The following is a 10,649-nucleotide window of genomic DNA, read 5'->3' on the forward strand; positions in this document are numbered from 1 at the left end:
ATAAAATTTATAAAGCAGAGTTACAGCAAGTTAAAGCATATAATAATAATTACTTACCAAGTACTTTGTGTCGGATTTTTGCTAAGTTTGGCAGAATAAATCTTTATAAAACAACTTACTTTAGTTAAATCTATCTTTTTATTTATATTTTGGTTGCTCCACTACTGCCAACCATGAAAGCTGGAACGCCCACAAGTGGGCAGTAGGGACCAGGTTGACTACCACTGCCTTAATCTATCCACACCCCAATCTCCCAAAAGCAAACTATCAACATTTTACCATTGAGTATAGTTTGCTGTGTTTGTATCTTGAATGCATGTCAAATAACATCAAATTCTTCTTCATTTATTGAGACAGTTATATCATTTTCTTCTTTAATCTTGAATCTGGTGAATTACCTTAATCGATTTTCACATGTTAAATCAAACCTTGCATTCTTAGGATAAACAAATTCATCTTACCACAGTATACCCCAGTGGTACAGCATTGAGCTCACACCCAGAGAAGTCTCTGCTTTTACCATGTGCCCATCACTCAGAACCAGCTGGCGTTTTTAGAGCACGAAGCCAAAGCCTCCTGAAGGGCTGGTTTTAGCCTCAGCCAGGAGGCAGCACCCACAAGGCTGGGGTTCCTCCCTATAAGATGCAGTATATGCCAGGGTGGGCCAGTCTGAGAACCTAGGGGATGGCAGTGGGAGTAAACCTTTTAAAATTACATTTAATAATCCTTTTAAGGAAATATTTCTCACAAATCACAGTACCACACCAATTATGAAAGGAAAATTTGTTTGCTGCTACACTGTAGGTCAAAAAGAACCATGTGAAGAGCCTTGGGGATTCCCTGGGGCACTTCATAATACGCTCTTGCCCAATTGAATTGGCTGATGGAAAATACATCATTTCTCTAAAAACAGGCCTATCAAGAAGCCCTGGTTAAGGACACCTGAGTATTAAACACAGGACTTCTGATCACCTATCTTTGGCCAGTGTTTGGTAATCAGCTTCAAGGGAGGCAGAAAAATAGCATTTTTAAATTTCAGGTTATGATGTGCTTTCCTAAAGTGTCTATTAGTATAGAAAAGGGAAAGAATAAATATTGAGACATTAGCAGCCTAAGCCAGAGGTAGAAAAGCATATGGGGGCAGGGTTTTTTTTTTATTTGTTTGTTTTTTAATTTTATTTATTCATTTAGAGAGGAGAAAGAGACAGAGAGAGAGAAGGGGGGGGGGGAGAAACTAGAAGCATCAACTCCCATATGTGCCTTGACCAGGCAAGCCCAGGGTTTCAAACCAGCGACCTCAGCATTTCCAGGTCGACACTTGATCCACTGTGCCATCACAGGTCAGGCCAAAGGCTAAGCAGAGATGGTGTTTTTTTATTTGTTTGTTTTTTAAAGGGGCAGGGGTTTAAAAGACACAGATTAAAACAAAATCTATATCACTTTGACTAGGAACTGAACAAAGTCTTGAGATAAAAGACTATAGAAGAGAGAAATTTATGGGATAAAATAGAATGGGCAAGCAATTCATCACTCATATATTATATACTCAAATATATATATTACTCTTCACTCCATCTTCTTTAGACAGTTCCCTACCATAAGCCTTAATAAAGTTATCTTGTAAATGTTCCCTCCTCATTTCCTTCTTTTCTACCATCCAAATTAATAGTAGCATATTTTAATGTTTATCTTCATACTTTTAAATGTACTTAAATTTCTGCAAATAGATTTACCAGTTTAAGATGGTAACCATTCTGTCAGAACCAACGAGGCAGTAGGAAGCTTTCCACCTCCTCTTCTCCTTCTGTGCTCCCCCACCCCTTACGTGTGCACTTCTTTATTGTCACAGTATGAGCATTTAAATACTGTTTTGTTACCCTTGCCTCCAGTAGGTTTTGATCTTAGATCTACAGTCCGTTATAGTCAACGTTTACTGACAATCTATGTGCCAGTGTTTCTTCAATCACTTCTTGGTTGAAGTTCATCCTCTAAGTTCCTCAGGAAGGATTCACGGGATTGGTTTTCCCTGAGTTTTTACAGATAAAAACTGTCTCCATTCTTCACTCTTAATGGACAGAGGGGCTGCATTAAAAGCTCAGTTTCTCTTAGGGCTCTTTTGTTGATGTAGCGCCACTCTTTTCAGGCACAAAATATTCTTCTCAGGCCATTGCCAACCTGATACTTTTTTTTCCAAAGTGAGAAGCAGGGGTGGGGGTGGGACAATAGACAGACTTCCGCATGTGCCCGACCATGATCCACCCAGCATGCCCACCAGGGTGTGATGCTCTGCCCATCTAGGGCGCTGCTCCCCTGCAACTGGAGCCATTCTAGTGCCTGAGGCAGAGGCCATGGAGCCATCCACAGCGCCTGAGCCAACTTTGCTCCAATGGAGCCTTGGCTGCAGGAGGGGAAGAGAGAGAGAGAAAGAGAGAGAGAGACAGAGAGAGAAAGGAGAGGGGGGAAGGGTGGAGGAGCTGATGGGCACTTCTCCTGTGTGCGCTGGCCTGGAATCGAATCTGGTACTTCCACACGCAGGGCCAACGCTCTACTGCTGAGCCAACCGGCCAGGGCCTGATACTATTTTTAAATATATTTTTATTTATTGACTGATTTTAGTGAGAGAGGAAGGGAGACAGAAACAGAAACATTGATCTGTTCCTATATGTGCCCTGACTAGGGATCAAAGGAAACTACTGCACTTCAGGACAATGCTCTAACCAACTGACCTATACGACTAGAGTCTGATAATTTTTGGAAGTGACTCAATCTTTTTGTGTGGCTGCCAATGGATTCACAATCTTCATAATCCAACAAGCGTACTGGGACTATGTCTCAGTGCTGACTACCCAGTGTTGCAGTTTCCAGTCACATGATAGGTGTCCTTTAATTTTACATACATTTTATTGAATTCTCATTTTAAATATTTATTGTTTTACCCCTTCAAATTACTCTTTGAGGGACTCCAATTATATATACATTGAAAATCCATTCCCTATCTTCATCTGTCTCAGGTTTCATTTCTTTTTTTTTTTTTTTGTATTTTCCCGAAGCTGGAAATGGGGAGGCAGTCAGACAGACTCCCGCATGCGCCTGACCGGGATCCACCCGGCACGCCCACCAGGGGGTGATGCTCTGCCCATCTGGGGCATCGCTCTGTCGCGACCAGAGCCACTCTAGCGCCTGGAGCAGAGGCAAAGGAGCCATCCCCAGCGCCCAGGCCATCTTTTGCTCCAATGGAGCCTCGGCTGCGGGAGGGGAAGAGAGAGACAGAGAGGAAGGAGAGGGGGAGGGGTGGAGAAGCAGATGGGCGCCTCTCCTGTGTGCCCTGGCCGGGAATTGAACCCGGGACTTCCACACGCCAGGCCGACGCTCTACCGCTGAGCCAACCAGCCAGGGCCTCGGGTTTCATTTCTTTAACCCTGCCAGTAAGTCTGTTTCAGGGCTCGCAAATGACCAACTGCAAAGGAATGTCTGACAAGCGGAAAAGTCCTGGCAAACTTCCATCAAAGACCCTCCTTTGTTCAGTAGCCAATTAGCTGAATGCCCATGACCCTTCTCACTCCCCCTCCCCAAAACCCTTAAAACCTAGGTCCCAGGCTGTGCCTGGCACGCAACTCTGACTCCCTTGGGAGTCAGCCTGGCAGGGTTCCTTTTCTTCCTTTCCATAAAGCCTGCTACACTGGTCTTTTCGGACTCCCGTGGATTCCAACATTTGGTGCCCAAACCCGGGACAGGGTACCAGACACCTGGAAGATCTCCTTCACCAGCCAAACTTACTACCAGGGGAGCAGTGGGCAACTGCAGCTCGTCCCAGGCTTACTCCCTGATTCTGTTTGGCTGTGTGAACGTAGGTTGATTGGCTGGCTACGGATCCTGTCTTGAACCACCCCCTGCCGAACCAGAAGGTAAGGAATTTCTGTTCTTTTCCATCTCCGGTAGGCCCCTATTCGTCCCTCACCCTCACTCTCCTCTCGGGGTCGCTGATTGGGAGGTATCTACTTTGGGCAGCCTGTAACCGGGCTTTCCTGAATGTCTAGGTGCCTAGCCAGGTTGCTCCACTCTCTCTTTTTTTTTTTTTAATTTTTATTAATTTTAATGGGGTGAATCAATAAATCAGGGTACATATATTCAAAGAAAACATGTCCAGGTTATCTTGTTATTCAATTATGTTTCATACTCATCACCCAAAGTCAGATTGTCCTCCGTCACCTTCTATCTAGTTTTCTTTGTGACCCTCCCCCTCCCCCTCTCCCTCCTTCCCCCCCCCCACCCCACCCCCCCGTACCCACCACACTTTTGTCCATGTCTCTTAGTCTTGTTTTTATGTTCCACCAATGTGTGGAATCCTGCAGTTCTTGTTTTTTTTTCTGATTTACTTATTTCACTCCGTATAATGTTATCAAGATCCCACCATTTTGTTGTAAGTGATCCGATGTCATCATTTCTTATGGCTGAATAGTATACCATGGTGTATATGTGCCACATCTTCTTTATCCAGTCTTCTATTTTTTTTTTTTTTTACAGTGATTAAAGCCTTTAAGCAAACTCTTGGCCAATACAGCAAGAATCCATAAAAGAATAGTGTCCTTAACAAGTTCACCAAGTCCAAGTTGGCCCCAACACCATGCCAAGTCCCTGATAAATGCAACCCAACCCCAGTTCAGTCTGTTAGGAGCTGTCCCAAGGAGCAGGAGTCCAGGAAAAGTCCACATCCAGGAAAAGTCCGCATGGCACTGGAATTGTTGTCACAATTCTATACTTTGCAGCTCATGTCCAAGTCCCAATGCCCGCTGCTTCTAGCTGGTAATGATTCAGGTAGACTGGAAAAGCCATCTGCAGCATGTGTGGAGATGGAGCTTCTGTTCTCCTCTGCCTGGAGAGATGAGACCAGGTTGCTTTTCCCTGGAGCTCTGCGACTGTGGCTTGGTAAAGAGAGCTCCACTCTCTTTTGAAAGCGAGATTCCCAGTGACGATCGGCCTTCTCGTTTTCCATGTTCAGTATAAAGGATAGTTGAGAGAATCAGAGGATGCTCTTCTCTTTCTCTATTCTCCGCCCTCATGGGCTCCTCCCAGTCCCGACCCTCAGAGACTACTCCTTTGGGATGCCTTTTAACTTCTTCTGTAACACAGCATGGCCTCAGTACAGACTAGATAATGGCTCCCACTGGCCCGAAAATGGAACTTTTGATATTAACATCTTCCGGGACCTAGATAATTTCTGCCACCGGACTGGGAAGGTCTCAGAGATTCCTTAGGTACAGGCTTTCTTCTACCTTCGCTCCTGTCCTTAATTTCTGTGCCGACTGTTCTACACGCAGGCTGTTTTTGGCCAAAGAAACCTCACCTAAAACCTCTGCTCCTAATCTTTCCTCCTCCACGGACTCCCAACTCTCTTCCCCTCCTGCCTGACCCCCGGGGGCACCCCTCTCTTGGGACCCCTCTCTGGTCCCTCTGCAGATCTCTTCCACTCGAGTCTCTTCCCTCCAAGAGCCCCCTCCCCTCTCTTCGCTGAATCCTCTTTCTCATTCACCTGCAAATATCAGTCTCTCTTTCTCCTCCCCTGCTGGCCAGGGGCCTCTCCCTTCTCCACTGTGTTCTTAAACCCCTCCACCCCCCTCACAGCTGCCACTCTGCCTGTCTTTCCTTCATCCTCTTCCCCCTCCTTAAAAGCTGCTGCTCCAGCAGCAGTGCCTGTCTCTCTCCTTCACCCCAAACCCCCTCCTCGCAGGTCCTGCCTCTCTCCTCTCCGACCCCTCCTCCCTCTTTACAAACTGTGACTGTGCCTCTTTCCTCTTCGCCCCCTGCCCTCTCCTCAGAGCTCTAAATCTTTTTGACTCCTCTGACCATGTGGCGCCACCACAAGCACTTTAACCTCCTCCTCCTCCTCCTGCAGATTCTGACCCTCCTTCTTTCCATCCAGCTGTTCATGCTGTCCATCCATCTGCTTTCTCTCTTCCTCCCCTCTATGCTGACAACTCCCTGCCATCTTGAAAAGCTTAAAAAAATAGAGTTGTCCATTAAGCTATGTGAGTAAGTAATCTGTTTTGTCTCTTTGTCTGTGTCTGTTTCTAAGGCCTTAAACCAATAATTACCTGCCTCTTAAATCAAGGTTTACTCATCCCCATGGACTCTCCCTGCAATACCCCCATCCTTCTGTTCAAAAACCTTCAGGGGCTTATCACCTCGTACAAAACTTATGCCTAATCAATGAGGTGGTAATTCCCCTCCATCCAGTAGTCCCTAATCTCTACAAGTTACTGTCACACATTCCCTCAAACACCACTCACTTCACGATCCTAGACCTCAGGAACACCTTCCTTACCATTCCTCTACACCCTGACTCTTACTTTCTGTTTGCATTCACTTGGACTGACCCCGACACTAATGCAGCCCAGCAACTTACATGGGCTGTCTTACCCCAGGGGTTCAAAAAGAGCCCACACCTGTTTCGGCAGGCACTAGCTCAGGATTTAGCAGCATAAAATCTCAAAACTAGTACTCTCTTACAATATGTAAATAACCTACTCCTCTGCAGCCCCCCCCTGTCTTCCTCAAGGAGACACACCGCCACCCTTCTTAACTTTCTCACTGTGAAGGGATATCGCGTCTTCTCTGCTAAGGCTCAACATCACTCTTAAGTCTGTAATCTATCTGGGCATCACCTTAACCCCCACCACCTGAGGTCTCACCCTAGATCAGCGGTTCTTAACCTGTGGGTCGTGACCCCAGCGGGATTGCCTAAAGCCATCGGAAAATACATAATGCATATCAGGTATTTACATTCTGAATCATAACTGTAGCAAAATTACAGTTATGAAGTAGCCACCAAAATTATTTTTTGGTTTGGGGTCACCGCAACATGAGGAACTGTATTGCAGGGTCACGGCATTAGAAAGATTGAGAACCATTGCCCTAGATCAAACTCAGACCCTACACGGTCTCCAACCACCTACCACCACAAATCAAATCCTTTCTTTCCTCAGTCTAATAGACTTCTTTAGACACTGGATTCCCAATTTTGTTCTCTTAGTCAAACCCCTCAGTGAGATCTTCTGAGCATGGCTTTTAAGGTCCATAATGGCCAAGGGAATAACAGAAAAAACAAATAAGGCCCAAAAGAGGTCAGGAAATACCAGCTTTTGGCATATACTCTTAAGGGCTCCAGCGCCTTAAAGGGCTTCATAGGATTCCATCAGGGCCCTACTTTAAGAGTGGAAAGAAAGGTCATTGAACTGAAGCCTGAGAGGCGAGGCTTCTCAGCCCTACCGGTTTACACGTCTGTGCTGTGGAAGAGGGACATGAGAAGGTAAGCTGCCCTCTTGCTCCATGGAGGGAGGGTTCAGTCTCTTCTAGCCCTGCTCCAGCTACCTGTGACCTGACCTTGCCCAACATACTGGGAATTGCCACTGAAGGCCCAAGGACATCGTTCACGAGCCTAAGGTATTTCTTCCAAGTAGCACATAAACTGATCTCATTTCTTGTAAACCCAAGGGCCATCTACTATGCCTTGCCTGAATATTTGAGTTTTATTTACCCCTCGAAGATCTCTACTGTGGGTATTGACAGTCTGATTTTGTTGGTTTATTTAATGTATAGTGTCTCCTTTATTCCTCGTCTCAATGCCCCATGCCTATTGTAGGCTGGGACCTGCTGCTAATTCCAGCTAGAAGCAGTGGTCACTAGGACTTAAACCCTAACTGCAAAGTATAGAAAAGTAACCACCTTTTCCCTAAGCACTTGCAAGATTTACAGGTTACTCAGCAAACTGTTCAAAGACTGTCCAAGAGGTGCTTCCAGCATTACATCACCTAAGGACTGACTTTCACGTGGACAGATCCACACACCATAATCCTGACAACTCCCACTGCTGCTAAAATAGAAAAACGGCATGCCTTACTCCAACCACAAAACGGAAGCTGGTTGGTCTACGTATGGCGAATATATGAAGAAATTAAGGACTCTTTTAATCAGACTTTGGGAAAAGGGAAAGTAGGATAAAAAGAAAGTCAACTTAATCATCACTAAAGGTAAAAGATTTTTAAATCAAGAGTTCTGACTAGAAAGGAATTGTACGGTTTTGATAATAGAAGGTATAAAGTATAGAAATATTGTGAAAGAAAAAGGAAAAAGTAAGTTGTTATGAAGGCCAGTTATTTCTGGATAAGAAAGTTCATGAAATCTGAGGGTTAATGTAAGTTGTAGAAGGTTTGTGCAGGTTGTAGGAGATTTGTACAGGAAAAAAAAAGAATTTGAACAGTCAGAAAACTGGTTTTCGTAGAATATTTAATTAGTCACCCTAGCTAACAATCCTCTACTCTCCCCACTTATTGGGATGACTCTTTCCTCCACCCTGACCATCTGGAGCTCAGAAACAGAGAAACAAAACCGACCCCTTGTCCTTCTATTCTCTATTCACCTCTCAACCTGCCTCACACAATCAGGGGCTTTCTACTTATGTAGGACCAACACCTATATGTGTCTCCCTACTAATTGGACAGAAACCTGTACCCTAAGCTATCTGTGACATCTTAGGACAAGCGGGGCGGTGCAGGCCACCAGCCATGAAAACTGAGTACATCCAGTACACGGCTGGAGGAAAAAAGATAAACAACCGTTAGAAATGTAGCAATATTTTCCACTGAACTCTATGTACCCAGATCAAGGAAGCCCCTACCCTAGAGACTTAGCCAAGAACAAGGTCAGCTAATCGCACCTCTCCCGCCCTTGTAAACGTTGCTTGCTTGCTCAGCCTAGATAGCCACCCTATAAAAAGGAGCCATTTTAGAAGCTCGGGGCTGCAGTGTTCCCTTGCATGTGTTGCCTGCAGTCCCTGCGCAGGTTTGCAATAAAACTTATAAAATTCACTTTGGGCTTGCTGTGGTCTGTTTCCTGGGGTGTAACACTATCTCACCCCAAATATCAACCTAATCCCACCCCATGAGCCTCTTCCAGTTCCTAGGACACTACCCGTCAATCTAAGGACCAAACGAGCTATACAGGCAATTCCTCCTCTTGTTGCTTTAGAAATCTCTATAAAAACAGGTCTAGGGGCAGGGGGATGGGCCACTGCCCTGTCTTATTCCTACTCTCTCTCTCTCTGAAGCCCAGAGAATTTGTAAAAAACAAACCGAGTCATGAAATCAGTGGTTTTGCACAAACTGGGTGTCTTGAATATTGCCGTTCATTAGTCCACTCACTCTCCTATTTATTTTTCTAACTTTTAGACCCTGCTTCTTACGTTTATTCACTAGTTTCTTATAGAACCGTATGCAGACCTTCGCCAATCAAAAAATTAAAAATCTACGTAACCCTACACACCAACCCTGAAACCTACCCTCGCGAAACAAGAAATCTGGAACCCTATAAATACACCCCTACCCAATAAGAAGCCATCACTGCACCCCTCCACCCCTCACTGAGAGTAATCCTTAGAGAGGCCATAATCCCTTACCACCCCTACTCAGCAGGAAGAAGTTACAGAAGATAATGACTTCCATCCCCTTTTCCCTTGATGCCTCTCTAGGAACCACCCTGTTTCGTTCCTTTTTTTATATATCAAATAGTCGGGAATCTCAGGTTTCATTTCTTTAACCCTGCCAGTAAGTCTGTTTCAGGGCTCGCAGAAGACCAACCACAAAGGAATGTCTGACAAGTCCTGGCAAACTTCCATAAAAGACCCTCCTTTGTTCAGTAGCCAATCGGCCTGAATGTCCACGACCCTCCTCACTCCCCCTCCCAAAAACCCTTAAAACCCAGGTCCCAGGCTGTGCCTGGCGAGCGACTCTCCCTTTCGAGTCAGCCTGGCAGTGTTCCTCTTCTTCCTTTCCATAAAGCCTGCTGCTACACTGGTCTTTTCGGACTCCCGTGGATTCCAACAATCTGTATCTCCTCTCGAATCTTTTAAAAAGCTGTTTAGGTACCTTTTAGGGTATTTCCCATCTTTACTTTTAGATTTGTTATTCTGCTTACTATTGTGCTGATTATCCCCGTGCCTCTTGTAATCTAGCTTTCACTTCTGACCTTATGTTGGGTAGTTCTCTGGATTGAGTTAGTGCACATTTCACATCCTTTCTTTGTTGCACCACGTCTGTTCTGTGCTCCTTTATTTCTGATATAGGGTATTTTCCTGAGGTTGCCATTGCTTCACAGCATTTTTTCAAACTTCATGTTGAAATGTTGTATGGCATCACTCCTCTACTGCATGGCCATATTTTTCTGGTGAGCCTTATTCTTTTGCTGATATTGTCCACAATACATTAAATCATTTTAGAAATTAGTCTTCAGAAGAATGAATATCATAGTTTTCTCCTTGAAAAAAGTTGCCTTTCAAAACGGAGTCAGTAAAAAGGCAAACACTACTTTTGACCAGCATATAATACATGTAAATATCAGTGTAAAAACAGTTAAGTAATTTAATAAAAATTTAGTGTTCTATTGTTCTAAGTGATTTCTCTTTCTGAACATATTGTGGCTCCCAAAAACCACCAGTTAAATTTCCAAGGATGTTGGGAGCCTCTCAATGTCACATAGGCAGCTTAGATTGGACATGGTGGGACTATTCACCATAAAATCAGTTCGCAGGTTAATGGTCCAATGCTTTGTTAAGTTTAAAGAGCCACAGATTCTTGAACACTTTAAAAAAACAAATA

The sequence above is a fragment of the Saccopteryx leptura genome, chromosome 2, assembly GCF_036850995.1.
Source record: "Saccopteryx leptura isolate mSacLep1 chromosome 2, mSacLep1_pri_phased_curated, whole genome shotgun sequence".
In the NCBI taxonomy this organism is placed as follows: Eukaryota; Metazoa; Chordata; class Mammalia; order Chiroptera; family Emballonuridae; genus Saccopteryx; species Saccopteryx leptura.